General features: G+C 44.2%; 1 pseudogene; it reads right to left on the reverse strand.

Annotated features, from left to right (window-relative positions):
• LOC102517392 overlaps nt 1-27991 on the reverse strand; it is a 64153-nt pseudogene that overhangs the window by 35094 nt on the left and 1068 nt on the right.

Raw genomic sequence — 27991 nt, forward strand, 5'->3', positions numbered from 1 at the left:
AATGTGGGGGATCCTACAGGATGAGTGACCCCGTTTCCTCAACAAATAGCAGGATAGAAAAGGGGGAAGAACTGTGAGAAATTAAAAGAGATGTGAAAGACACGTCAACCAAAGGCAACGTGTGGACCTTGTGCGTATTCTGATTTGAACAGACTTTTCGCAAAAAAAAAAAAAAAAAAAAAAAAAAGATTTCTGAGAAAACTGGGAAAATGTGAACAGTGACCAGAGATATTAGGCGACATTAAGGAACTACTGATAATTTTTATACTTGTGATAATGGTACTGTCATTATAGGTTTTTGTTTTAAGTGCCTATATTTCTTAGGGAGCAATGCTAAAGCATTTATAGCTGAAATGTCTGGGAAATGCTTTTATCTGGCTTTGATTTATCTAGGCAAGATAAATGGGAGAAGACTGGTCAAGTGTTAATGATAGTTGAAGCTGGGTGAAGAGTACATGAACATTCATATTAATATTCTGTCTACTGCTAGGTGTGCTTGAAAATTTCCATAATAGAAAGGTTTTTTTTCAAAAAAGAAATATCTCATGATAAGAAGAATGAGTGTGGGCTACCATCCTCTGTGATTAGAGAAACTGGGCACAAACAGACCTTTTGTTCTTGAATCACTTAACTCTAAGAAGCTGTCTTCTGCATTATGAATACTAGCTAAAATACGACAAAAGAGGATTGGCTCCAGAGATCTTTAAAGTTACCGTTTTTCACACCTGATTGTTTGGATCTGTGAGGTACCCCACCACGATGGGTGGGAGAGATTCGGAGAGCATATTGGAAATTAGGATCTATTTTCTTGTAAAAAAAAAAAAAAAAAATGCCAATGGGAGGGATCTGCTCCGTCAGTTCAGTCCGCACTGTGGTCGCTGCAGCAACAAAAAAGGAAGAAAAGAATTATATAAGAATAAGCCAAGCATCTTCTATAGCATGTATTGAAAGTTTCTAGCTTTCCTTACTAAAATACTTCATCAAGGAAATTACACAAACGCAGTTTAAAAATCATTTCCCATTTAGAGTATTTATGCTACAGACAAGCTTAAAAAGCTAATAAGCTATACAGCAATATAAAAACATAAAAAGAAGAGAGAACGACAACTCTATTATAACAAGCCATACATAAATCCAGGAGGGGGCAAGAGGTCTCCACGCTGGGCCAGCGTCCAAAAGCCATTACAACTAACGGCATATATGCCAGACCTATGGGCTGTGTTTATTTAAATTCCAGCCAGAATGTATACATTATAAACAATCCTTTCATAAATGCACTCCCCCACAATCCACGCACCCCAATTATTTCTGAGGCAAAGCATTAAACAAAAGAGCAGCTCGGGCTCCAATAGACCACATTAAATTTAACACAAATATATAATTGCTTCAGCGCTGTAAATGGTGACTCATTTACCAAGAGAATCCATTTAAGGGCTCAAAGCATCCACTTGGGCCTTTTTAAAAGCGGTGTGTCATAGTCATATGAATATTTTAAACGAATAAGGGAGCTATGTGGAAGGCTTATTTTTCTATTTTCAGTTAAAAATGACCAAAAGCTAAAGCAAGCCTAAGATTTCAGAAACTGTCTGAAGCTGTTCACCGGTCGCTGTAAATGCGGGGTGTGGGGGGTGCAGAGCGGCCGTCGGTACTGGCACCCCCGCTAGTCACTCACCTTACCCACCTTGACTCTGTGTGTGGTGGGGGGCGGGGGGACGGACAGCACCTTAGTGGCTACCGTAAGGCAGTGTGTGCTTTTCTTCCAAGAGAACAAGCCTGGAGAGGCAGAAAGAGAAAGAGAAATCAAGATTAGCCCACAGAGATCACAGGTGAGGACAACTAACGACTGGGACTGTTCTAATCCAAAGGACTTCTTCTGATTTGGTATTTCTTAGCAACCAATAGTCTGGAAAAACACAAAATACAAAGGGCCTAACTGCCAGGGCAAATAGCATTCACAGCCCTGAGTCATTCTAATTTTCTAAAAACAAGGATAATTTGATGTCAAGTAACATGCCCATTCTTCATGACAAAATCCATTCATGGTTAGACACTGCTTAAAACTGACCGATTAATAAACAAGTTTTACTGCAATTAGCTATCAAAGCTTATATGCAGTTTCTTGAAAATGCACAAGTGAAAAATAAAAGTATACGATCCTTTTAAGAACCTGCATTTTCTGACAATCGGACCATGATTTCCATTACCATTGTGAAGTCTTCTTCATTGTTGCTGAAGCCTCGGAAGCTATCAAGTAGCCCCCTGGCAATAATCTAACTGTGGAGACAAGAAAGGACCCACAGAGCCACGTGTGCTGATTCCGGCATGTGCTACAAGCAGGTAATACAATCGGGGGCAAAGGAAAGTCAGCCCCCTCCAACCAGAGGGAGGAGAGATCCTCAAGGAACGTCCAAAGATGGTCATTCCAATGTGGACCAACATCCTATAGGAAAGGGACCCATGTTCTTCAGCCTGGCAGTCACTGGAGGTGGAAACTGTCCACTTGGACAGAAGAAAACCATTCTCCCCTTTTCTGACTGATTCTTAAGGCCTAGGTAGACTTGGAAGAGGCCCCGTTACACTGGGAAGAGACGAAGTGACCAACAAATGCAGAAGGAAAAGGTCCAAAGGCACAGCCGACAGCCATCTCAATCTCGACTGGCCTCTACCTGCTCCGTGTTAGTAGCACTGCCCTGGCTACCCCATCCCCGTGATGTGACAATCAAAAACGTCTCCACATATTGCCAAAAGTCACCTGGGACAAAATCACCCCAGATCAAAAACCACTGCGGTACAGGATACTGGGAAAAAGTTGTAATAGAACTCTCTGCACTGGCTTTACAACCCTCCTACAAGTCTAAAGGTACCTCAAAATCAAGTTTAAAGACAGCATGAACACAAAGACCAAAAAGAGCCACAATGAGGTAACATCGCCCCCACTAGACGAACTGAATTTGTACACACAGTGCCGGCAAAGATGCGGAGCAACAGGAACTCACGGACTTTGTTTGTGGGAATGGAAAATAGCCCAGGGGATTTGGAAAACAATTTGGCAGTTTCTCGAAAAGTGAAGTACACACTTATCATTCAACCCAGCAATTCCCTCTAAGGTATTTGCCCAAATGAAATGAAAACATATGTCCACACAAAGACTTGTACACATATGTTCATATTAGCATTATTCATAATGGCCACCAAATGCAAAAATCTCAGTGTTTGTCACCTGGGGAGTGCATGGAATACAATTCAGCAATAAAAAGGGGAGAACTACTGGTAACAAGAGGGAGGAATTTCAAGTGCATTTTGCTAAGTAAAAGAAGCCAGAGAGAAAAGACTACATACCAGATGATTCCATTTATATGAAATTCTTAAGAAGGTAAAAGTATCAAAAGACAGATCAGTGGCTGCCTGGACCAGTGGTGGCGGGAGAGGGGGGAGACTGATTACAAAGGGACAAACGAGGAAACAAAGGGATGACGGAAATGTTCAAACTTGACGGTGGGGTTGGCTGAGTGTATTCAATTTACCCAAACTCATCTCACTGGATGCTTTAAGTGGGTGGATTTTATTGCATGAAAAGGATGCCTCAATAAAGCTATTTTAAGCAAAGACACTGATGAGGGGAAACTTGATCAGCAGAGGCTTACGGTGGCCTGGAGGCCTCAGTGTGCCCGGGACAAGGGACTGGCCCCCCGGAAAGTTTTCTCTGAGCCAATGGGAAAGAGACCCTGCCGGCCTCTGCCTGGTCCTCTGAGCACCTGACAGTCCAGGAACAATACTTGTGTACACGGCACTTCTGGCTACGCAGCAGGAGGAAAAGCTGAAGTCGAAAACCCACCTTGCCTTTCAGGAAAAGATGACTAGAAATGTGGAATTCAAAGAGGCAGTGCTGGCCCGGCGTGCTACAGGGGAGAAATCTATCAGCTCAGGCCCGTCCACGGAGGGGCTGACCCCGCCCCGGGATGAAGGGTCACGACCTGGCGGCCAGGAGGTTTGGGGAAGTTGGAACAGACACGGTAAAGTCCCTGATTACATTTCCCTGGACCACATTCATGTCAACCTCCCCTGGGAAATCAAGCAACTAAGATCCCCAGTCTGCTGGTCGGGCCATAGAACAGAGAGACAGAGCTGCATCCAGCGTCACGTGCTCACAGGGGGCCCGCCCTCCTAAGGAAAGTGAGGAATGGGGTGAGAGGGCCCGCAGGCAGCGCGAATCCACCACTGTGAATGCGGAATGGGAGCGAGGTAACCCACTCCAGTACTGTGGCACCGACACCTTGGAGAACCTGGCTGCCTGACACTGGAATGACCTGGGGAGGTCACGGTGGGTGTGCAGAGTCCAGAAGCATCGGCCCTGGTACTTCTCACTGTCAGCCATGCGAACAAGATGAAAGAGAGGACAAGATGAAAGACGAGAGAATGACCAGGTGGCTCAGAGCAGTGGAACTGAGGCTCTGTGAGGTGGTGCCCAGGAAGTTCAGGGCGCGGTACCCAGGCACAGGTAGGAGGCCCTCCAGCACGTCAGCCATCAGTGTCCTGATATAAGCAAAGAACTGCCAATCCAAATGCCTATCAAGGCGGGAGGGAACAGCTCAGGGTAGAGTGCATGCTTAGCATGCATGAGGTCCCGGGCTCAATCCCCAGCACCTCCATTTTAAAAGAAATGTCTCTCAAAAGAAGAAAATAAATTATGATAGATCTATATACCGGCTCACTAGACGACCATTTTAAAGGAACCTATCGATGTGCACTGAGTAGGAAAGATTCTGTGATACATTAACTGGAAAAAGCAAGGTGAAGAATTTTACCTATAATACAAGCCCATTTCTTAACACAAATTATGTCTGTGCATATTTGTGCAGCACACGTGCACAAAAGTACACTCATATATACACACACTCGCTTAGGAAAAGTCTGGAAGGACACACCCTGAGCGGCTCACAGTCACTGTCGGAGATTGTAGTGGGAAAGGGAAGGAAAATCTCACTAACTCCTGACAGTGCTAAATGTTTCAAAGAGCTTGTTATTATTTTTGCGGATGTTTTAAAATATAAAGAAAGAGGATGGCTCAGTTTTGCACAGTGACGTTCCCTGGAAATGGAACCTCGGAGGGAGCCCTTGTTTCCTGCCCCGTCCTCCCTCACCCTCTCGTCGATTACAGTTTAGCCCGCGAGCCCTAGACACCGGGCAAGCAGCCGGGGCCAGAGCTGGGCAGGTTCCAGACCCTGCCCCGAGGGAGCTCAGTCCAGGCTGAGGAGGCAGGAAAATCAATGATGACGAACAGCAATGAGATCCTTAAGCCAGAGAAGAAGGGCGTGGAGGAACAAGGAGGGAGATGGGTGGGAGGATGAGCGGGCGCCAGGCAGGGAGACGGGGAGGAGTGAGGACATCGGCCTCGGATGTGGGAACAATCAGATGAGGACTTTAAAATGAGTATGATTCACAAATCACAGGTCCATTGGAAGAGCTGGACGTGCTCGGACAGTTAAGGAAGACAGGAGCTGTCTGCACTTTGCTCAAGTTCTCTGCAAAACTAAAATTGCTCTCAAAAATAAAGCCTCTTAAGTAAAGAAAAAAATTAAAGTGAAATAAAAACTTTCCAACAGACGAAAGCTGGGAGAACTCACTGACAGCAGTCTTGTACTAATGATAACTGTTAAAGGAAGTTCTTGAGGTGAAAAAATACCTGACAGAAATGGACATTTTACAGAAAGAAAGAAAAGGCACAAAAACGGTAAAAATGACAGCAAACACAAAAAATATTTTTCTTGTTTCTGTTGCTGTAGAAGGTAGCTGATGGTCTAAAGCAAATACAGGAACATGGTTTTGTCGGGTCTATAACACGTATAGAAGTAAAATACGGGGAAACAGCAGCCCGGAAGACGGGGTGAGGGAACAGACGGGCACTGACGTCAGGCTCTCACACGACGCCCTGCACTAGACTCAGAGTGGGATCATTTTATTTGAACTTATGTTGTAATAAGTCAAAGAAATATACCACAATCCCTAGACTAACCAATAACATTTTTTAAAGACGCATAACTAATATGCCAATAGTGGAGATAAATTGGAATTATTAAAAAACTCATCCAGTTTTTCTTAAAAAGACAGGAAAAGAGGAAACTGGCAAGAAGAGTTGAAACAAATAGAAAACAAACAGCAAGACAGTAGATTTAAACCAAACCATATCATTAATAACATCAAGTGTAAACACTTGACACATTCAAATTAAAAGACAGACTGATAAACTAGATGAGAAAGCAAGGCCCTACTATATGTTTTCTGCAATAACTACACTTTAACTATAAGACACAGATAAGTTTAAAATAAAAGTATGGGCAAAACTATACCACAAAGCACTAATCAAAAGAAAGCGGGAGTATATATACTAATATTAAACATAGCAAGCTTCAGAAAAAGGACTGTTAGTAGGGATAGAGAGGGACATTACGCAGTGATAAAGAGGCCAATTTATTCTAGAAAACAGAACAACACTAAATGTGCATGCACCCAAGAACAAAGCTTAGAAACACACAAAATAAAAACTGTTGGAACTGAAAGAAAAACAGATAATCCATAATTGTAGCTGCAGATTCCAATGTTCCTCTCTTGGTAACTGGCGGAACAAGAAGACAGAAAATAGATAAAAATATAGAAGACGCGAACAATGTTTTCAACTAATTTTCCAAACTGACATTTATAAGATACTCTACCTCAAAATACTGGGATGCACATTCTTTTCAAGTGCACATGAGACATCCAACAAGTTAGAGCCGATTCAGAGCCACAAAATAAATCTCAACAACTTTTAAAGAAGAGAAATAATACAAAGTATGTTCTCTAGGGGAGGGTATAGCTCAGTGATTGAGTGCATACTTAGCATGTACGAGGTCCTGGGTTCAATCCCCAGTACCTCCGTTAAACAAACAAACAAACAAACCTAATTATCTTCCCCCTCAAAAAAGAAATCACAATAAAAAAGAAAAAAAAATGTGTTCTCTGACCATGAAAGACTTAAAATAAAAATAACAGAAAGATATCTGAAAAACCCCCAAATATTTGGAAATTGAATAACACACTTCTAATAACTCATTGGTCAAAGGAGAAACGATTATGGACATTAAAAATACTTTATACTGAAAGGTGATGAAAATATCACATATCAGAACGTGAGGATGCAGCTAATATAATACTTCAGTATTTATAATACTTAATACAGTACTTGATAGCCATCTTAAAATGTAAAATGCAAATATTATAAAAGAAAGGCCAAAAAATAAAATGTTAAGCATCCCTCACAAAAAGTAAGAAAAAGAATAGCAATTAAATCTTCCCCCCCAAAAAAACTCCAAGGAAGAAAATAGTACAGATTAGAGCAGAAATTATTGAACTAGAAAATAATTATACAATAGAGAAATTCAAAGGGAAAGCTTGGGTCTTCAAAATAACTAATGCAATTGATCATCCTCTAGTAAGAATCATCTAGGGGAAAAAAAAGGCAACAATAACCAAAAACAGGATGGAAAATGCAGCCATACTACAGATTTCACAGACAATAAAAAGAAAATTACCATTTTCCAACACACAATGAAATAACAGATCTAAGTGTTGATTATTTGTGACCACTAAAATGATTAAAGGAAAGGTTGGTGAGGAATTTTATAATGAAAACATCGAACACCTGTGCCCACTGCTCAATATTAACAGCTCTAAAACTGGGACAACCAAACATTGTTTCCTGATGTTTTGTAACAAGTATATAAAACAACATATTAAGTATTCTTAAAAAAAAATTGAAGCAAAATCTAATCAAGTCTCCAAGTATAATTTTTAGTGTATAGAAAATACAGAGAACAAAGGAACATGTTAAATTACACCATGAGAGTAATGACCACCAAATTCAGAATGTGGAAAATTCTACAAGACTAATGACCCCGTCAACAAATAAATGATGTGGGGGAAAGATGAGATTGAGAATCAATTAGAGAGCAAAAGGGATTTAAGATCAAAAGGAAAAAAACAATAAACAAAAAAAAAGACTTAAGAGACACATCTACTAATGAAATGTGTGGATCTTATTTGGATCATGATTCAAACCAACCAACCATAAAAAGGCATTTTGAGACAATCAGGGAAAATTGAACATAGATTGGTAGGCTGGAAGGCAATTTTGTTCATTTTGTAGAGTGTGATAACGATACTGCAGTTAAGAGTTAAGTCTTTAGCTGGATAAAATGATGTAATATCTACCTTTAAAATACACGGGCAAAAAAAGCACAAAACTTCTACAGAGAAAATGATCAAATTGTATTGGGACATTAAAGAAAACCGAAATAAATGGAAAGATACACCATGTTTATGGACTGGAAGTCTAAATACTATGAAGAGGGCAATTCTTTCCAAACTGACCTACAGATTCAATGCAAAGCCAATCAAAAGTCTAATAGGTGTTGTTTTTGTTTTGTTGTATTAGAACCTGAAGAGCTGATTTTGAAATTTATATGGAAATGCAAAGGACCAAGAATAACAAGCCACGTTAAAAAAAAAAAAAAAGCCAAGTGAGAATTCTTACTCTACCAAATATCAAGGCTCACTACAAAACTACAGTGATCACGGCAGTGTGGTAGCAGCGGAGGGAAAGACAAACCGACCACGGGAAGAGGAGCCAGTCCAGTCACAAACAGACACTGGATTATGACAGAGGGGGCATTCCCCCAGCACGGGGAAAGGACGTGTTTTTGGTGAGTGGTATCGTGACAGTCAGGGAAATGAAACTGGACTCCTCTTCCACACAATGAACAAAAATCAATTTCAAATGGATTGTAGACTTAAATGTAAACAGACAAACAAAAAAAAAAACAACAACAAAAATCTAAACTAAAGCTTTTAAAGCTTTAAAGCAATATAAAAGACCATGTTTATGATCTTGGGGTAGAGAAAGACATTTTAGAGAAACTTCAAAATGCACTAAGGATAAAAGAAAATGTGGGTAAATTTAACTCCATTAAAGTGAAGAGCTTCCAGTCACCAAAAGAACACCACAGAGAGCCAAAAAAGAAAGAGGGAGGGTGTTTACCACACATGGTTGACAAAGGGCTGAAATCCAGAATTTACAAAAAACGCCTACAAATCAATAGGAAAAAGATAGACAGTCCATCTTCCCCCCTACATCCCAACAGAAGACTTAAACAGGCACTTCACTGAAAAGAAAAAGTCAGGTGTCCAGCAAATATGTGAAAAGGAGTTCAAACTCATAAACAAGGAAAATGTAAATTAAAATAATGAATCGGTATCGTTATACACACTACTGCACTATCAGAGGGGCTAAAAGTTTAAAATCTGGCCATACCAATTGGCAGATAAAATGTAGGGCAAAGGGGGGAGTGTTAACTGTGGCCAGCATTTTGGAAAACTGGCCCCACCTACTAAAGTCGGAAATAAGCATAGCCCATTACACAGTGATCCTTTCCCGGATACGTGCCTTAAGGAAATGCATCCTCATGTGCACCCAGAAACACATACAAGATTGTTCCCAGCAAAATGGTTCATGACAGTGAGAAAACCTCAACTCCTCTAACAGCAGCAGGTAAAGGTCGATAAGCAACAGAACAGTGTTACAAAAGGAACAAACTCAAAACGACGTGCAAACCACAAAGTAACGTATCCTAAATGATTTCATAAATTTCAAGTTTAGAAACAATAAAATTAAATTATATTATTTGGAAGTAGATACTTTGGTGTTAAAACTCGGGAGAAAATGGAGGATGTAAGGAGCATAAAAATCAGATGATGGTTACCCTCGGGAACTGGGGGAGTCCAGACTTCTGGGATGACTTGAGCAATGGCATGTAGGCATTTGCTTCATAAAAATTCCTTAGACTTCACATGTTTGTTTTATCCAATTATTTGTATGTGTTATATTTCACAATAGAAGAAGTTTTAAAGAAAGTTGGAAGAGAGATGAAAGGATAAAGACCAACCATCTGATAATCTCAACAGATAATGAAGAAGCATTACATAAAATTCAGACCTCACTGAGGGATTTTTAAACCTCTTAGTGATTTTATGCTATAAAATAAATGACCTGTACTCTTCAAAAATGCCAACGTTATCAAGAAAGGCAAAGAAAGGCCAAGAAAATGTCAGAGATTAAAGGAAACTTAAAAAAACACGAAACTTAAATGCGATATGTGATGCTGGCTTTGATTCTGGACATAAAAGTCAAACAAACAAAAAACCTAATTTAAAGGACACTATTAGCACAATTGGTAAAATCCAATTAAAGTCTATATATTGGGTAACAGTACTGTATAAGTTAAGTTTCCTTATTTTAATCATTGTACTGTGATTATGTAAGTGAATAATGAATGTCCTCGTTCTTAGAAAAGTGCACACTGAAGTATTTAAAGGAAAAGCAACAGAAAGTCTCCAACTCTCAAATGGTTGGAGGAAAAAAGGAAAAATTAAAATAGAGATATAAATCAAATGTGGCAAAGTGTTAACAAATTGACAGATCTCAGTGAAAGATATACAAGAATTCTTTATATTATTCTTGAAATTTTCCTAAAAGTGTGGAATTTTTTTAAAGTTTAAAAATAATCTACTAGCAAAATAGATACATAAATTTTCTTAAGCTGGTAAGAGGCACTACTAAAAAAAACAAAACAAGATAGGAAAGAAAGAAATAAAACTATCACTTTTCACAGACAGCATCGCTGTAGTAACCAAAGAATCCAGATACAGAAAAGATATCAAAATTAATAAGTGAACTTGGCATAATCCATGGAGACAAAATCAAAATCTAAAAATCCATCCCATTGTCATATGTCAACAACAATTAGAATATAAATCTTAAGAAAAGATATAATCTACAGTAGCATAAAAATCACATACCTAGAATTAAATCTAACAAGATACAGAAGATCTCTACGACAGAAAACTCTGCATTATAACGTATTACAGTTTTAGTTATTTACGTGTGTGTGTACACAGATATACATATACACAAGGAAGCTGAAGAAAATCTTTAAAAAATGGAAGGAGTAGAAAACTAAATACTGTAAAGATGTCAATTCTTTATCTCTTGATCTATAGATGCAATGCAATTCCAATGAAAATTCAACAGGTTTCTTTTCTCTAGAAGTTGATAAACAGGTACTGAAATACATTTGGAAATGCAAAGGGCCAAGAACCGCCAGGACCATCTTAAGGAACAAAGTGGGAGGACTCACTCTCCCTGATACCAATCTGATGACAAAGCTGTAGTAATGGTGCAATGACAGACCAACTGACCGAAGCAGTAGACTAGGAAGTCCAGAAATGGGCACCTGACTGAAGACAATGGATGGATAAAGGATGCCATTTTCAGTCAATGGCCCTGGATCGACCGGATACCGTATGGGAGGAATGAAATCTGATTCCTCCCTCACATCATATACAAACAAGAAACACAGTTCCAGGTAAACTGTGGGTCCAAATGGGAAAGGTAAACAATAAAACCTCAAGAAGACGATGTCAGAAAATATCCCGGCGGCCTTGGGGAAGGCAGATGTTTCTTACACACGACACAAAAAAGTACCAACCATAAAAGAGAAAGTTGATAACTCGTGAACTACATTTCAATGAAAAACTGCTCATCAAAGACGCTGCTCAGAGTACCATCATTTCCCCATCTGTAGAATTGGGATAATAACTGGGCTCATTCAGCAGCAACTGCTGCGAGCCCTCTATGATTTAATAGATGTAAAAGCACAGAGGATAATTTTTTAAAAGAGTAGTGGAAGTAAGAAAAGACACTTGGTGAGGATGAGCCAGTCTTGACAGAACCGTGTCCTTCAGGGAAGAGATGAGGGGAGGCGGCAGGTAGAGCCCTGAGGACCCTTCAGAGGGAGAGACATGCAGGGGTTTGTAAGCAGAAGGGAAGGGCATGTACGAGGTGGGAAGAAGAGACAGAAGGCAGATCTGATGGCACGAGGGAGGCGCTGAGACGGGGGGAAGAAGTGGCAGACGCAGGTCTGGGCGGATGGTGGACTGAAAGAGATGCCTTAGATTCTATGTTCTTCGTGAAATAGAGTCCAGGTCATCTGCTGAAGGTAAGGGGCATGGTCTGAGCCTGGAGGAGGGTCCCGCCAGCACCGTAAGGAGTGAAAATGGTATGTGCAGGACATGTGGCATCAACGTCCCTGAAGCCCGGCATGGTCAGGACACAAAACAAGCGAGCAAGGCGCCAACCGATGCTTCCCAATGATGGGGACGCGCGGTGCTTCGAATCCTTACTCCCCGTGTGAAGGAAGCCCAGGCAGCAACCCTAATTCTTTAAGCACCATTAAATTTCATCGCCGCTTCTTTCCTGGCTTACCGGGCGGTCAGTAAAACAGTAACCAGAATACTGGAAAAGCCTGGTAACGCAGTGCTGTTCAGACAGGCTCCCGGCATCCTGGAGACAGTCCCATTCCAACCCCTCCTCCAGTCCCTGCAAAGCTGTCACAGACACGTGGCCACCAGTGTCTGCTTAGCTGGTCCCAGCAGAGAGCTGTACCCACGCAAGGGGCGGGCTGGGCTTACCGGCTGAAGACGTGACCGCTGAAAGCGTGCTTTTCCAGGCAAGTGAGTGGAGGCAGGTTGTTCTGGTGCAGGGCGTCCAAGAAGGCTGTTACCCTCATGCTGTCGCAGTCTGGACCGTAGTCCTCAAATCCATCTAAGGGGGAGAGGGGAAACCACACTCGTAAGTGCACATCACCTCTGACGGGTCGCATGCTTTCTACTGGGCCGCCCTCTCCAGCTGAGGCCTCCTCCGAGTGCTGCAGGCTTGATCGTTCATGAAAATGAAGTGGGCATGTTTATAACCCAAGGGGAGGGGGTTAAGACCAGAGCCATCAAGAAGAACCCTCTCCTTTGAGTGTTGTTGGTCTGATGCCTGAGTCGTCTCTCACCACCGTGGACAGGACCTTCCCACTACTGGGGACACAGAAGCAAGAGAACAGACACTCACTCCTCTGAAAAATGGCCAGGGAGCTCCATGCCAACAGATTTAAAACAGTTAAAAGCAAAAAACTTTGACCTCTAAGCCAGAATCTGATGGAAAGTCCACCCCATTATCTTGTCTTGACCTCCGTGCCCTCATCACAGAGCTTTCCCCACTCCACGGCATCCTTCCCATCCCAAGGTCCTCCAACTCACTCTGGACAGGTGAGCCAGCAGGCCTGCTGACTCTCCCTCCTTAAGGCTGCTCTTCCCTGTACCCCCACTGAAGCAGGCATCCCCTTCTCTCTGATGGAGCAGGGTGGCTGAGCCCAGGGGCTCTGGAGTCACCAGAATGGAATGAATCCCCCAACTACTACTTATTAGCTGTGTGACCAAAGTAAGTGACTTGACCTGTCTATACTGCCATGTTTTTTCGTTTTGTTGTGTTTTGTAATGGAGGTGCTGGGGGTTGAACCCAGGACCTGGTGCACGCTAAGCACCCACTCTACCACTGAGCTACACCCTCCCTCCTCCCATGTTCTAATCCATAGGACGGATATGAAACCCTCCCCTTGTTCTGTCCAGATGTTGGAAGAAGTGAGTTTGTGCACATTGACTGGCGGGATCTGGCCCCTCGTGTTCTGGCCTTGACCCTGGAGACCACCCTCTATGCACCCAAGCTTCAGGGGCATCCAGGCTTCCCTCCTTCTCCCTGCACTGACACAGCTGTGCCAGAAGCACTACTGGTGCAAAAGAGCAGAGGGGTCCTACCTGGCAGACAGGAAAACCACGGTTCCTCCCGGCAGTAACTGACAAGGGCTGAAAACAAGAGATGGCAAGTTTATGCCCAGGTGCTCACTTTTCTTTGAAACACTAACTGCATTTTTTTCTCAACTAATTCTTTTAGGCTAGTAATTTGAGTTTTAAAAATGTACACTGTATAAGTTACCCAGACACTTTAAATAAAGAATTCTATATTTGTAGAAAAAATGTGTGTGGCCAATCAAATCCATCATTTCTCTGCAGGGTCCCTGCCGGGGATGAAGAGGCCCCCACCCACAGTCACCTGGTACGAGCTATTCTCACAGCATTTCAGGGCCCAGGAGGAACACGAGGCCTCCATCCCATAGACATTTACAGAACACTGCAGGCCCTGCCTAGCGCGGGCTTGAAAGCACTGAGTTTAACTCTGGGCCCTGACGGTGTCCACAGATTCACATGCGCCAGACTTTGCATCAGTCCGTGCAGACGGACGATACAGTAAAAACTGTAACATCAAATAGGAGGGCAATAAATGGAACGACACAGGTGTCAGCTTTCAACATTTTCCATGACGCAGCACATTATTAACTTTACGTGGACTGTTTCTGTCTCCACAGCTAGACTTGGAGGCCCTTGCAACCCTGGGACCGTGTCACATAGCGGCTGGCAAACAGCAGGTACTTAATAAATATCCGTTTCTGTAGAAATCAGTCTCCTGAGACTTTGATTACCTGGATTCAATTCATGAGAGTCCAACAGCCCCTGAGAAAACTGAGAAAATCCAGTTTCCACACAAACAAACGTGAGGTGCAGTGGCTCACCTCAAGCCACCTGGAGCTGTACCTACAACATGAGTTATGAAGACACGGACACATTTTGTGGGGAGGGTAGAGCTCAGGGGTAGAGCACTTGCTTAGCACGCACGAGGTCCTGAGTTCAATCCCTGATACCTCCATTAAACAAACAAACCTAATTATCCCCCCAAAAAAGAAACTGAGACATTAATCCATTCACCTCTGCCTGCAAAAATGAAGAGATCTTAGTTTCAAGAAAAGATGCAGGTCAAAAACTATCACAGAATGACTAAAACAAAATACAGGAATTTCAGTGATGGATCCCAGTGATGGATACACTAAAATTAAATTTTGGTAATTCCTATTAAGTATGGAAACAGGGGCGGAAGGAAGGAATATGTATAAAACTCACTGGAAAGAATAAGAAATCTGAATTACAGGGATTTTTGCTTTGTTTTGTTTCGTTTTAAGAAATAGAATTACAATTTTAGTCCCGTACAGAGCAAAGACCCAGGTTATCTGAAGGCTACCCTCTGGGAGTTCTGCATTAACAGAATGCTGATGGCCAATCAGAGCCAAAGAGAAGCGGCCACCTTTGTATCACAGGTTGGTCCCACATCTCAGGCTGCAGCTCTGACCCCAGCAGCTCGGCTGCAAAGGCACAGCTGTCACCTGGCCTCAGTGCGGACAGCTTGGGACAGGGTGCCTCCCAGTATGACACAAGGAAGGGACATCAAATATCACTAAGCCACAGAATGGGAAGATTATTTATTCCCTTCTTAATTCTCTAATTAATCAGATAAGTTTCCTTTTGGCACTAGTGTGCCTGAACCCTTCTCTAAAGCTACTTACTCTTGCTTTGGAATACAGAGCAGCTCTCACACTCAGTCTTGAGCAGACCACGGTGTCTAACTAGAATTTTATAACGCTATTTTACTCTTTGTCTTATGATATTTCAGTTACGTTTCACGCCCAGCAACGCATACAAGTTTCCCAAAATGCTTTTAAATAAAAGAAATTATTTGATATAAAGAAAAATGCAGGTGGTATATAGACAAAGCAAAAATAGGAAAAGTAGAACACAAATGACTGAGTTCTGAGAAATACTGGATTGGTGTAAGCCAAGGAAAATACTCCCATTAGCAGCATCACATTTATATGCAAATAATGGTGTCTTTTATTCCAAATACTCAAAGTATCTTGAATACTTTTGAATAAATACTGAAATATATAAACATACATACATACATAAACATTATCCCTTGTGTAGGTCACCATCCTGTCCCCTTTCAAAATCCTACCTGAATCCAAATTAATGAGATTATCAGTGAGATTATTACTATTTACTTGTAAACGGTGTATTAAAATTTTTGAACTGCTCCCTAAAAGTGCCAGTTTACTAAAATGTACATGCCAGGAAGATCTGGAACCCCGTCCCACAAAGCGAGCGAGAGCTGCCAGCACTATCCCCCTTGTCAGTTGCAAGGGCATTCAGACCAGACGCCGTGATCAGTAACCTCTTCCCGTGACATTTTACTGTTGGGGCTTTTTTTATTAAGTATTCAAAGACAAGCTAGATCCGCGCAGAGCTGCTGCAGCACGTGATCACAGAGCCGGGGCTCTCCCCTTGGCACCACTGACGGGCTCATCTTCTGTCGTGCGGGCCAAGCACCACAGCGCTCCTGGCCTCAACTCACTGGATGCCAGGAGCATCCTCTCCCCGACCTGGGAAAATCAAAGCCGTCCCCAGAAACTTCCGCGTGCCCCAGGTGAGCGCCGCCGTGAAACACGATGACGCAGCACGTGTCGTTACCTGGGCAGCCCCTGCTGAGGGGACGGCCCCACGCATGAGGGGGTTTCAGATCAGCAGGAATGGCCGGGCCCACCCTGGCCTCTCTGACCTCATCTCCCATGACTCCCTCTCCCCTCTCCTCCAGCCACACAGCTCCTGACTGTTTCCCAAACACCCTGGTCACTTCCCTGGCTCGGGGCCACCGCACTGCCTGGCGGTTCCCTCTGCCTAGAACTCTGCTCCCCAAGATGTCCTCTCTGAAAACTCCCTTCTTCTCTCTGAAATCTTTGCTCATTCATCCTCACAAAGAGGTCCCCCCAACCACCTTATTTTGAAACTGCAGGCCTCCCACCGACACCCCAACTGACCCTGATGGACTTTTCCATTTTTCCAGAGAATTTATCACCTTCCGACACACAAAACGTTTACTTCCTACGTTCACTGTTTAGCAGCTGGTCCACTCCCACACCCCCACCGCCAGGCCCACGGCAAAACTCTTTTACTGACTCCTTGATGTACCTGGCACACAGCAGGCCATCAGTAAAAGCTGCTGAATGAATGAATGAATGAATAAGATCTGTCCAGCTAGCTTGCTGCACCTCCCGACAGTGGCAGTAACACATAAAGTGACTCTTGCTCTCAAAAAAGAATTTTCTAGAATTCACATTTCTAGCCACTGCTAAAGGGGCATATTGTCTGGCAACCGTCCCCGGGAAGAAGGAGTAAAGGTCTACTGACGTGGTGATGTCAGGAGCGGTCGATTATCCTGAGACCCCACAAAGCCCAGGTCCCCCAGAAGCATCAGGAGCCTTAAGCATTCGAGTTAGAAATGAAGTAGGAAGTAGGCAACAGAGAATTCCTTGTTTAAACGTTTTCATTATATTTTCTTACATCAGGAAAAAAAAAAGTGACCTACTGCATTCATGAAAGCTTAATGTCATACAGAAAAGCAAAGCCTTCTTAAGAAAATAGTTTCTGATACCTTCAAGCCTCCTTGGCGCCACCAAAACATCTAAGAACAGCACTCATCATGGCTGCCTTGCACGTGATGATGCATGCTCGAGCAGCAGCTGCTCCTGAAGTCTCTGCAACGTGTTTCATGTGCGAGTTTCACGGGCAAGTTTACACGGGGCATCACTGGCCCTTTACCAACAATGACTAATAGGTTAAAGCTAACAAAGGCCAATAGGGGATGGGCTCAGGAGAAGTGCTAATGTGATGGGGGGGTGGCCCCTCCCACCACACCTCCTGCTCAGCACCCAACCCCCGTGCCGCACACCCACGTGCAGACAGGCTTCCCTGAACTGGAGGGTCCATGTCCCGGTGGCTCTGTTGCATCTCAGTCGACAGTGGTGGCTGCTACCTGCCCTCCAGGGGGACAGTCCAAGTTTAAAAACCCAGCAAACAACCAAGAGGTATAAAGCTCACCTCACCATCCAAACAAAAGCAGAGTGGTTCTGAAGCAGTAACCTTGAGCTCACTCAACCAGAGGTGAGGCTGGCTCCTCTTCAGTGAGGCCATGATCAGTTTGCAAAGTAAAACAGAATTATTATCCTTTAACCCTGATGCTAGGTAACTAAGTAAAAAATGAGGGAAAAAAAGAACTCTTCCCAAAAAAAAGAAGAAGAAGAAGAAGAACTCTTCTCTCATTACATATATTCCTGGAAGCTACAACTCTGGGAGGAGGGGAGGATTTAGCCTCCTCTATGCTGGTTACTCAAGGGTTATCTACCAAAAATAACGGACACTCAGTATACTTGTCATTTAAAACAGGCTGGGGCGTGAAATAAACCGGAGAAAACACACGATGGACCCCTGAGGACGTGCCTGTGTGTCAGTGCTTTTCACAAGACACCAATCTGTATTAAAACAGACTGATGACCAATTAACATTTTAAGCACAATGTTAGGTGAATGCTCTTTATGGGTTCAAAGCACAGTAGATATAATCTAATAAAAAGAGAAAGAAGAGAAATTTTACAGGTCATTTTGCATCCAGAAAAGGATCAAAAGATCTAGTACAGAAACAGAAGGCATGTTAACAGCAAACACATGCCAAATACCCACTCACCACCGTGGTTAATGCCAGGTGACAACAGCACACCAACATTCAACATTTGACAGAGTACTGGTGTTTCAGAGGTGAGAAAGGCATGGTCCCCAGACTCCAAAAGCTCCCAAGAGAACAAAGAGCCTCCCACACATAACCACCCGCACTATCCGGTGGCAAGAGCCACGGGATACGGGTATAAACAAACCGGGGAGGGGACCAGCTCTGCCCGGAGGAGGGAGGAGGTGATGGGAGACGCTTCCTGGGAACAGGAGCGATACATACTTGAGTCGGGCCTTGACGACCAAGGCGGAATTCACCACATGGGAAGAGAGAGAGGATCTGGGAAAGGGGGAAAGCACATTCCAGAGGGAGGGAAGAGCCCAGCAAAGTGCACTGGTGCCTGCTGCCTGCGAGTGCTTCAGGAAACCTGAGATTTCACGGGAAGCCGCCAAGCCCCGACTGAGCAGCCACACCAGAACTGGCTGTATGTGGGGAGGTGAGAAAAAATAAACACAACATAGCATGCCCAATGAGATACCTTTATTGGCCCAGACATGGACGGAGGTAGAGACGGAGGCAGAGAATGTTACAGCACGTTTATCCTGGCAAGTGTTTTCATTAAGAATCCGTTCCCCAGGCATTCCCAATATTTACGATGCTCCATTCAACGTGTCATCCTGTCACTGTAACTCCATGTGAGATATGTCACCCTGGGCCAGTCCAGTTATCCATACGAGCCAATGTTCTGTCTCTAACACAGCACTAGGGACATCGGTTGGGAGAACATGGTGGACGTGGCCTCCTCCGTGTCCGTCTCAAAATGTTAGGAGATTGGTTGATGGTGGCTGAGGAGGAGTCTAGCCTTATTTGCAAAATGTGTACTTTAAAAAATAGAACAACATGTTAATGTAGAACTTACATAATTCATCACTCTTAGCGCTTCTCATTAGCCACTCTTCGGTGAACAATAACTAAGTCTTCATAAGGCCTTAAGTGATTTGGGGGAAAACTGGAGCAAACCATCCATTAATGTATTATTTAAAGTGGTTTCATCCTTCTTGCTAACAGGCTAATAAATACTAATGCAGACTCTGAAATTGGGACTACTTCTAAAAGACAGACAGGACAAACCTGACCCCTCCGAAAGATAAAGAACATTCGTGATTCTTCACTGCCTTTTGGGGAGAAACTGACCCCCACACACCACAGGTCCTCGCTGACTTCACTAAATTTCAAAAGCAGGTTGCCAGGCAAACTTTCTCTCTATAAATGCCATTCTCTAACGAGACCCACATTGATTTATTAGCTCTTGTATGAGCAGATCCATCCAATGCATAATGTTTTCTATCGCAAATCTTTGCGGGCTGCTGATGGCTTTTACTAGCACTACACGATGGGCTGGCTGCAAAGACCAACCTAATTCATCAGCAGCCGTCCTCTCTACACCATGCATACATGGAGATTCCTCTTTGATTTGTGGCTTTAATCACAGCTTCCAAAACCTGTCATTATTTATGACTCTGACTTTTACACTGACGGTCAATGGGAAACATTTACTCAGGTTACTTGAGAGGCAAGAACTCTGCAGCTCCCAGCTGTTCGTGTGCTCTGTGGTGACATTCCATATCTCCACTTTCCTGCCGACCCACCTGGTTGGGGACAGAGTTGGAGGAGGGAGGCGAGGAGGTGCCAGACTCCACACAACATTAATGAACAGAATAATACCACTTAAAAATTCAGCAACTTCTCTAGGCAGACTTGACGCAGATTCAAAAGAAAAAAAGGTTGCGAGAGAACACCAACAACCTCTGGGGTGAGCGTAGGTTACTATTAAAATATTTGGGACAATCAAGCCATGCTGACCAACATTAAGTCACTTTTCTAATGACCACCTTGGCCAAAACCCTAGACAGGTCACCTTCCTCCTTCTGGAAAGAAGCAAAGTCCTCCGTGGATGCACCGAGTTCCATTCCTGCCTTCCACGGTCCAACCCCACTGTCACCCCCTCTCTCTGCTCTCCGCCCTCTTCCCCTGTGCACCAAGTCCTCCCCAGTCCGTGGTTATGCTCTCCCCTGGGTCCTGATCTTAAAAAGCAATGCTTTTTTTTAAACAATTGAAGTATGCTATTCACACAGCAAAGTGTACAAATATTAAGTGTTCCACTCTGTGAAATTTTAAACTGAACATGCCTGTGAAACCAGCACTCTGCTCACGAAAGACGATTTTACCTGCATCTCCAAAAGCCCCCCACGCTCCCTCCCGCTTACTACCTTACCCACAGGGGACGACTCTCCCTGCCTTCTAACAGCCCAGATCAGCTTGGCTTGTTTCTGTCCTTTGCATAAACAGAATCACGTGCCTGTCCTCCGTTGCGTCTGGCTCCTTTCACTCACGACTGTGTCTGTGACGTTCATCCACACTGTTGAGTAGAGTTGTAGATCATTCATTTTTCCAGCTGCATAATTTTCCATTGTGTGAACATAACCACAATTTATAATCCACTGTACTCCTCATGGACATTTGGATGGGTTCTAGCTTTCAACTGTTAAGAACAGTGCCACCACAACCATGTCTTTTTGAAAACATGTGTTCACATTTGGTTGGGCAAATAACCAGGAGTGGAACTGTTGGACCATTCAGATCCTCTCCCCCTTTCCTTTAAGGTTTACAGAGTAGATATAAGTAATGCATATATGTTCTGGGATCTTCTGTTCAAGAAGAAAATCAACTGACCTCAACCCCTTGAACCCCTCCAGCTGCTTCTTCTTGAAAGGGTCTGCTTTCCCTGCTAGACTGTGAGCTCCCAAGCACAACCACCATTCCCCAAGATGCCCAATGGCAAGTCAGGGACTGGAATCCCATGGGCGCTCAATGCATGACCACTGAGCTACTGGACTACAGGCAACATTGCCTCAACTCCCAGTGCCTTCACAACTCATTCTGGTCTGGCTTCTGCTCCTTGGCTGCACTGGTAAAGCTCTCGCCGAGGTCACTGAAGACCTCCTAACACCAAAGCCTATCTTTTGTCCTCTTCTTACCTGACCCTTCTGCACTGGGTGGCGTGAACAATCAATCCGAACAAAACCTTGGCTTCCAGGGTCTCCTGGCTTCTTCCCTCTGGGATGTTTATCCTCCAGGCCTCTCCCCCCTTCCCTTTCTTTCCTCCTGCCACTCTCATCTATGCCTCTGCCTCCAGATCCGATCCACCACTCACAATGCTCAGATCTAATCTCTGGTCTTAACTCTGCTCCAGAGCCCTACAGAAGGGGCTTTTTAGCCTCCTAGGTCGTGCCCCAGGCTCTACTGTAAGTGTCCCAAAAGTAACTGTCTCACATGGAAAGTATGAACTCCGCCCACTCCACCCCACCTCCCAAAGCACATTCCTCAGGTAACACGGGTTCATTCACTCAATACACATTTCTGCACATCTGTTAGGTGCCATTCGCGACGCTAGGCCACAGTGATCCAAAGACAAGTAAGACCCAGTCTGGAGGACAAGAACAGACATCGGGCCAGGCTGGTGTTAAATGCTGACACAGGGAGACTCAGGGGCCCGGAACACACAGGTGGGGTGCCCAGCCCAGCCCGCTGGGAGGGGACCAGGGACGCTGCCCACAGGAGCTGTCTCTGAGTTGACTCTCCCCTGACCGTCAGAAATACCTATCAACATCGTTCCCTGCGCTCACACCCACTGCCTTCCCTGAGACCCCACCGCCCTTGCCTGGATCCCTGGGACACACTGGTTTTCCCAGCTCTGGCTTGTTCCTCCGCAGACTGTCCTTTCTTTAAAATGCAACTCTGCTCTCGTCACTCCCCTGGCTGAAACTCTCCAGTGGCTCCCCATGACTGAATGGAAGGCAAGCTCTCCATCTGGCGATGGACTTACGGCCACACGTGATGTGGCCCCACCTGCTTCTCTCCCCACCGTGTCCATCACTCACCACACTGCAGACCCACAAGTCCTTGACAATGACCAGCTCATCCTGCCTCCGAACCTTCACCCCTGCCATTCACTGTACCTGGGATGCTTTCTTTGGCTCTTCATGGGAACAGCTCCATTACATTATTCAAAGCTTAACTCTAGCACACTTCTCAGAGCTCCAGAGAAGCATCCTCCAGCCACCCGAGGTGAAGCAGCACTTCCACCCACCCAGCAGCCCTGTCCTGGCACTACTCATCACACCTGTTACAGGTGCCCTGCACTGCGCCTGCCACACCTGAAGGTACCTCGCTCACATGTGCTGATGTGACTGGCTATCTCTGATGCTGGACTGGAAGCTCCAGCAGAGCAGAAATCAGGTCTGCTCTACTCACTGCTGTGTTCACCAGGACTAGCGTCGTGCCTGGGACTTAATAGGTCCTTAACAAACACTAGCCACACGGATGGACAGGTGGCAGGCAAGTCCTCCAAGGTGCAGTGGCTAAGAGCCTAAATGTGGCAGTCAGACGTCCTGGTTTGAATTCCGTCTCTGCCACTCACTAGCTATGTTGTTCTCGACAAGTCGCTTAGCCTTTCTGTGCCCCTTGTGAGCCTTGTTTGGCAATAAAAGGGATTTGAAAACACCTGCCTCATAGGGTTTCATAGTTAAGTCAAAATACTAGAAGCACTCACAACAAAGCTTAGCACATTATCAGCCTTAAATAAATGGTAGATTTGTACCACTGCCTAGATTGCCTTCCTAAGATGTAAGTCCCAGTAAGACACCTAGAGATGCCCTACTTCCTCTTGGGTTAAGTCTAAACCCCACAGCTGGTGAGGCAGATTCTTCACTGACAGACCCCAACCCTACGTTCCCCGTCTCAGCCCACACTTCCACCCCATGACTCTGTTCCCAAGTTCCCAAGTCTCTGACCTTTCACTATAGCTCTCCCATTGCACACGCAGGTCCCTCTGCCTGGAATCCCCATCGCCCTCCTTGGCCAGACCCACCTCAGCCGGCCCCTCCCCTCCTGGTCCCGGCAGATGCAGTCATTCCATCTTCTTCACGCCCAACTCTGCTCGCTCTTCTGCCCGAGCCTGTGCCACCTCAAGGTGGCAGCAGCTCCGGGGCAGAGCCCAAGGCTTATTCATCCCTCTGTCCCCAGCGTCTCCCCCCAGGCTGGTGCCTTGGAGGAGCTGGGGAAACACCTGTTACATGGATGAATAATTTCCCAAATGGGGAAAGCAACCACCTGCCCTCATCTCTTATTTTCTCCCCATCAGAGTTAAGGCTAAGTGATGTTTTGAAACTCAGCACCACTTTCTTGGGCCGTGGGTATAGCTGAATGGCAGAGGGTGTGCTTAGCATGCATGAGGTCCTGGGATCAATCCCCAGTGTCTCCATTAAAATAAATAAATAGCCTATTACCCGCCTCCCCCACAAAAGATAGGAAAAAAATAAAATTAAAAAAAATTTTAACCACTTTCTCTCATCAGCTAGGTTTTGTTGCAAAATTTCTGTTTAAAAGATCCTAACCTGTGATGTAGAAAGCCATACAAAACTCTCTTTTTAAGCAGAGACAATTTCAGGGAATCTCTGAGGCTCATCTGTTTGTCTCACAGGAAATGGAAAATACAAAACAACAAAAGTAAAATGCGTTACGATGTCAGAGGGGAAGCACAGTTGATTCTGCTTCCATCACTCTGACTCTTTTGATCCTTGCCACCCTCATCCTGTTGGGAGGAGACAGGTATGTGTTTTTAATTCCCAACACACCAACAGGAAAAATGAGACATGAAGTTCGAGCTGCTTCTCAGGGGTCACTCAACAAAGCAGAGCTTGTCCTGGAAAAAGCTCAGCTCTTCAAGTTGAGCCTAGTGGGAAAGACAGCCTCTCAGGGTGGCTCAGCTCATCGGCCGACTTCTGGGCTCTGAGAGCATGAAATCAACTTTGATTTAGAGCAGGGGTTGGCAAACTATGGCGCAAGGGCCAGATCCAGCTCACTGCCTGTGTTTGTAAATAAAGTTTTATTAGAAAACAGTGATGCTCCCTTGTTTACATCTGTCTGTGTGGGCTACCAGGCTACAAGGGCAGGCTTGAGTGGTCGTCTTTGGGCCCATAAATTTACTACCCGTTCCTTTACAGAAAGTTTGCCCATCTCTGATTTAGAGATGAGTCTGATGCCCGGATTTTGCTCCATCTCCCAAGTGTCAGCACACTCAAGTTTCTACTCCTGGTCAAACCACTCAACAGGGAGGTTTTCAGTTATGTTTTTTTTAAGAAACTGACAATCTTCGCTTCAAGTTAATATTATAGTTCAGAGGAAAAGTTCACTGGTTTGGCTTTGGGCTCCAATTAATATAGTTTCTCTGTTTTGGGGGGCAGACAACTCAGCTGTGGTCCTCAAGCACAACATTTTCACAAACCGGGAATAAAGTGGGCAAGTGAGATGAAATGCATTTTGCTCTGGAGAATGTCTTTTATTCAAGCTTGGACACCATTTCTTCGAGCATTAAGATTTGAGGAGTCTCTCTATATGCCTCTGACTTAGCTAATCCAATTTTCAACCAAGGTCCAGACATCATTTGTTGGCACCTAGCTCTTTTCAGCAACAGAAGTGCACCTTCTTCCAACTTCTTTCATAGACACCTCTTAAGAATGAAACATTTGAAAAGAAATACACAGTCCCCCCCAAATCTAATAGATTCTCTGAGTCTGTTTTTTGAAGCTAAATGCATCTCACAACAGCACTGCAGCCAACTTCAGAACTGAAATCCAGCTCACCAACTCTTCATGTAGATGGTACCATATACGAAATACGAAACATTCGTCTAATTTTTAAAAACTTTTGATTAGGGAAATTTTCAAACATACACAAAAATAGGATGGTACAATAAACCCCCACACGCCTAGCAACCAGCTTGAACAAGGATCAATACTCTGCCATGTTTCCCCCTCGCCCTTCTTCCCGACTTTTTGTTTACTGTTTGCTGCAGTATTTGAAAGCAGACCTCGCACATCAGATCATCTCACCCGTAAATGCTTTTTGTTTCTGTTAGATAAGGCCCTTCTCCTTTGAACAAAACTGTGACACCCACTGTCACATCTGAAGAAATTAGTAATAATTCTTAATATAATCTAATACCGAGTTCAAGTTTAATTTTCCCCAACTGCCTCAGTAATGTCTTTTTATAGCTGATTTGTTCAACTAAGGATCCAAATATGACCACATATTGTATTCTGTTGATAGGTCTCTTAGGTCTCTTAATATCTGCAAAAGATTGCCCTCATTTTTTTTTCACCCATCACTGGCACACACTTAAATTCTAATTGGTCAAGCAAACCTTACGAGGAGTTCAGCCTCTTCAGCCTCCACGTGCTTTAAGCGACCCAGACATTTAGAGGCCTTCCAACCCCTGCAGCACAGACGCATCCAACTGCACGTGCAGTCCAGCACCGGGACCCCGCGCGGGGCCATCCCACACACTTTCTACTCTCAAGAGAAGGAATTTCAATTGCTTCAGTGAGCTAATTCTTGAAAATTAAATCTTCTCTGTGCTGTGATGGCCCCAAGTCTCTGACTGATTTTATAAATCAAGGCATCCATTCATCGTGGCTTCTTTTTGAAGTTAGCTAAATTTGATCAAGAATCACAAAGTAAATCAGACAAGCCTCATAATCCACTATTGTCACCAGTAATGATATTAACGGAACACCTAGATCATGCAGGTCTCTGGGTTATAGAAGGATGACCTGTGTCCCTGCCCAAAGCGACGTAAAGTTTAAATGGAGTGGTTACTCCATTATCTAGACAAAAATGCCCCAGAAGTACAATAGACTCAGAACCAACCGAATCACCTTGACGCCTCCACCATCAGGTTAGGAATACCTGTGAGGTCGACCTGTGCGGCAGAATAAAAAGAACAGAAGTCAGAAGCAACGGCGTTTGATTGCTAGTTCTGCCATTTCCGACCTGTACCACGCTAGATAATTTTCTTCACCTCTCTGAATCTCAGTTTTATCATTTGTGAAATAGGAATAATCCCACCTCCCTTTACAGAGAAGCAACCCTCAACACAGAATCAGGAAACCTTGTACGAACGCCTAGCAATAATGATGATGGTTAAAACAGTAATAATAAAATCACTGAATGTAACACTCATTATGCCAGGCACTGGGCTAAGATGTTTCGTGGGTACTGTTCCATCTAATCCTCGTATTAGTCCTATGAAGTATCACAATCCTTATGTCATTTTCCAGATAAAGAAGGTGAAAAGAGAGAGCAAGTGATCTGCTCACGCTGACACAGCTAAAGGCAGGAAGTGGGTCATAGGACCTCGTGGTTCTTGCTGTCAATCATGGCATGACGATGCCTCCCAAATACATATTTGGATAAATGCACAAGTGGGACCCAGGGCAGCATAAATAATTGGGGGGGGCCTCCTATTACAGTTATTAATTAGAACAATTATATTTAAAAGCCACAGGTACAGCGTCTGGAAGCCCCCATCCGTGCTCACAAAGGAAGCCTCAGGAGACTCCCAGAGTTGCCCCATGCACGGCATGGGGATGTTCAGGGCCAAAATGCTGGTTTCCCTCCTTATAGGGACAGCCGTCTGCTAAAGAGTATTTAAGGCATTCTTTATTACAAGTCTCAAACATTTGTACAAATAGGACCAAAGTAAAATCAGAAATATTTTTTCCTACATAATTTCCTTTCCTTTTTCGAACAGGAATGCAAAAAAGACAAAAGGAAGCTAGCCACCAGGAGAGCAGTCCAATGGCCTGCAGCCGCCATGCATGGACAAGCCCGACGTAGCCAAGTGGGTGAGGACGAGGAGGAGGACTGAGGCCCCAACCCAGCAGACTTCTTGGCCAACAGCCACATGAGTAAAGCTATTTTGGACCTTCTCACCTCCCCAGAGTTCAATGACAACACACGAAGCTTCTGTATCACACAGTCAATGCACAGAATTGTTAGAAATAACAAAATGCTGTTGATTTAAGCCACTAAGGTTGGGGGTGGTTTGTTAGGTAACTGAAGTAGCCAGAAGTCAGCTTTTCCAGCCAGGCCAATATCGAATCGATGAATGAGAGGTGCCTTAACAGCAGCTCACTGCTGTTTATCAAGAGAAATGCTACATTCCTTCCAGTCAAAGACACCATTGGCTAAAACAGTCAGTTCTGTAAACCCCAAGCCTACACTGTACCTTGCTCCACAGTGTTAAAAGAATGTTATGAATAATGATCACATTAATAACAATAATGGCAGCTAATCTTTACCAAATGTTTCTTATGTCCAAGGCTTCACACTAAATCTTTTATTATTTAACCTTCGCCAAGGCCTTTTGAGGTGGACCACTATATGTGCATTTTACAGATCAGGCCACTGAGGCTCAGTGACTTGGCCAGGATCACACAGCAGGTAAAGAGTTGCTCAGGACTTCACCCTCTGGCCATCTGACTCCAGAACCCAGGCTCTTAACCACTGACCCCTTCAAGTGTCATTCTCCTTTAATAAAATTGTCTCCTCCTAGAGATAATGTGTGTAACGGGTTTAAACTGTGCCTGACCTCTGGCATTTTCAGCAAACACCAGCTCCCATCAGTAGGAAACTTGTGATGGGTAAGGGTAACAGTAAGCCCCTGATTAAGGGTAGTTATTTTGATGGTTTGTACAGGCCTCCTTCACCAGCAGGCATCCTGGGGTTT

The sequence above is a fragment of the Camelus ferus genome, chromosome 19 (genome assembly GCF_009834535.1).
Source record: "Camelus ferus isolate YT-003-E chromosome 19, BCGSAC_Cfer_1.0, whole genome shotgun sequence".
Classification (NCBI taxonomy): Eukaryota; Metazoa; Chordata; class Mammalia; order Artiodactyla; family Camelidae; genus Camelus; species Camelus ferus.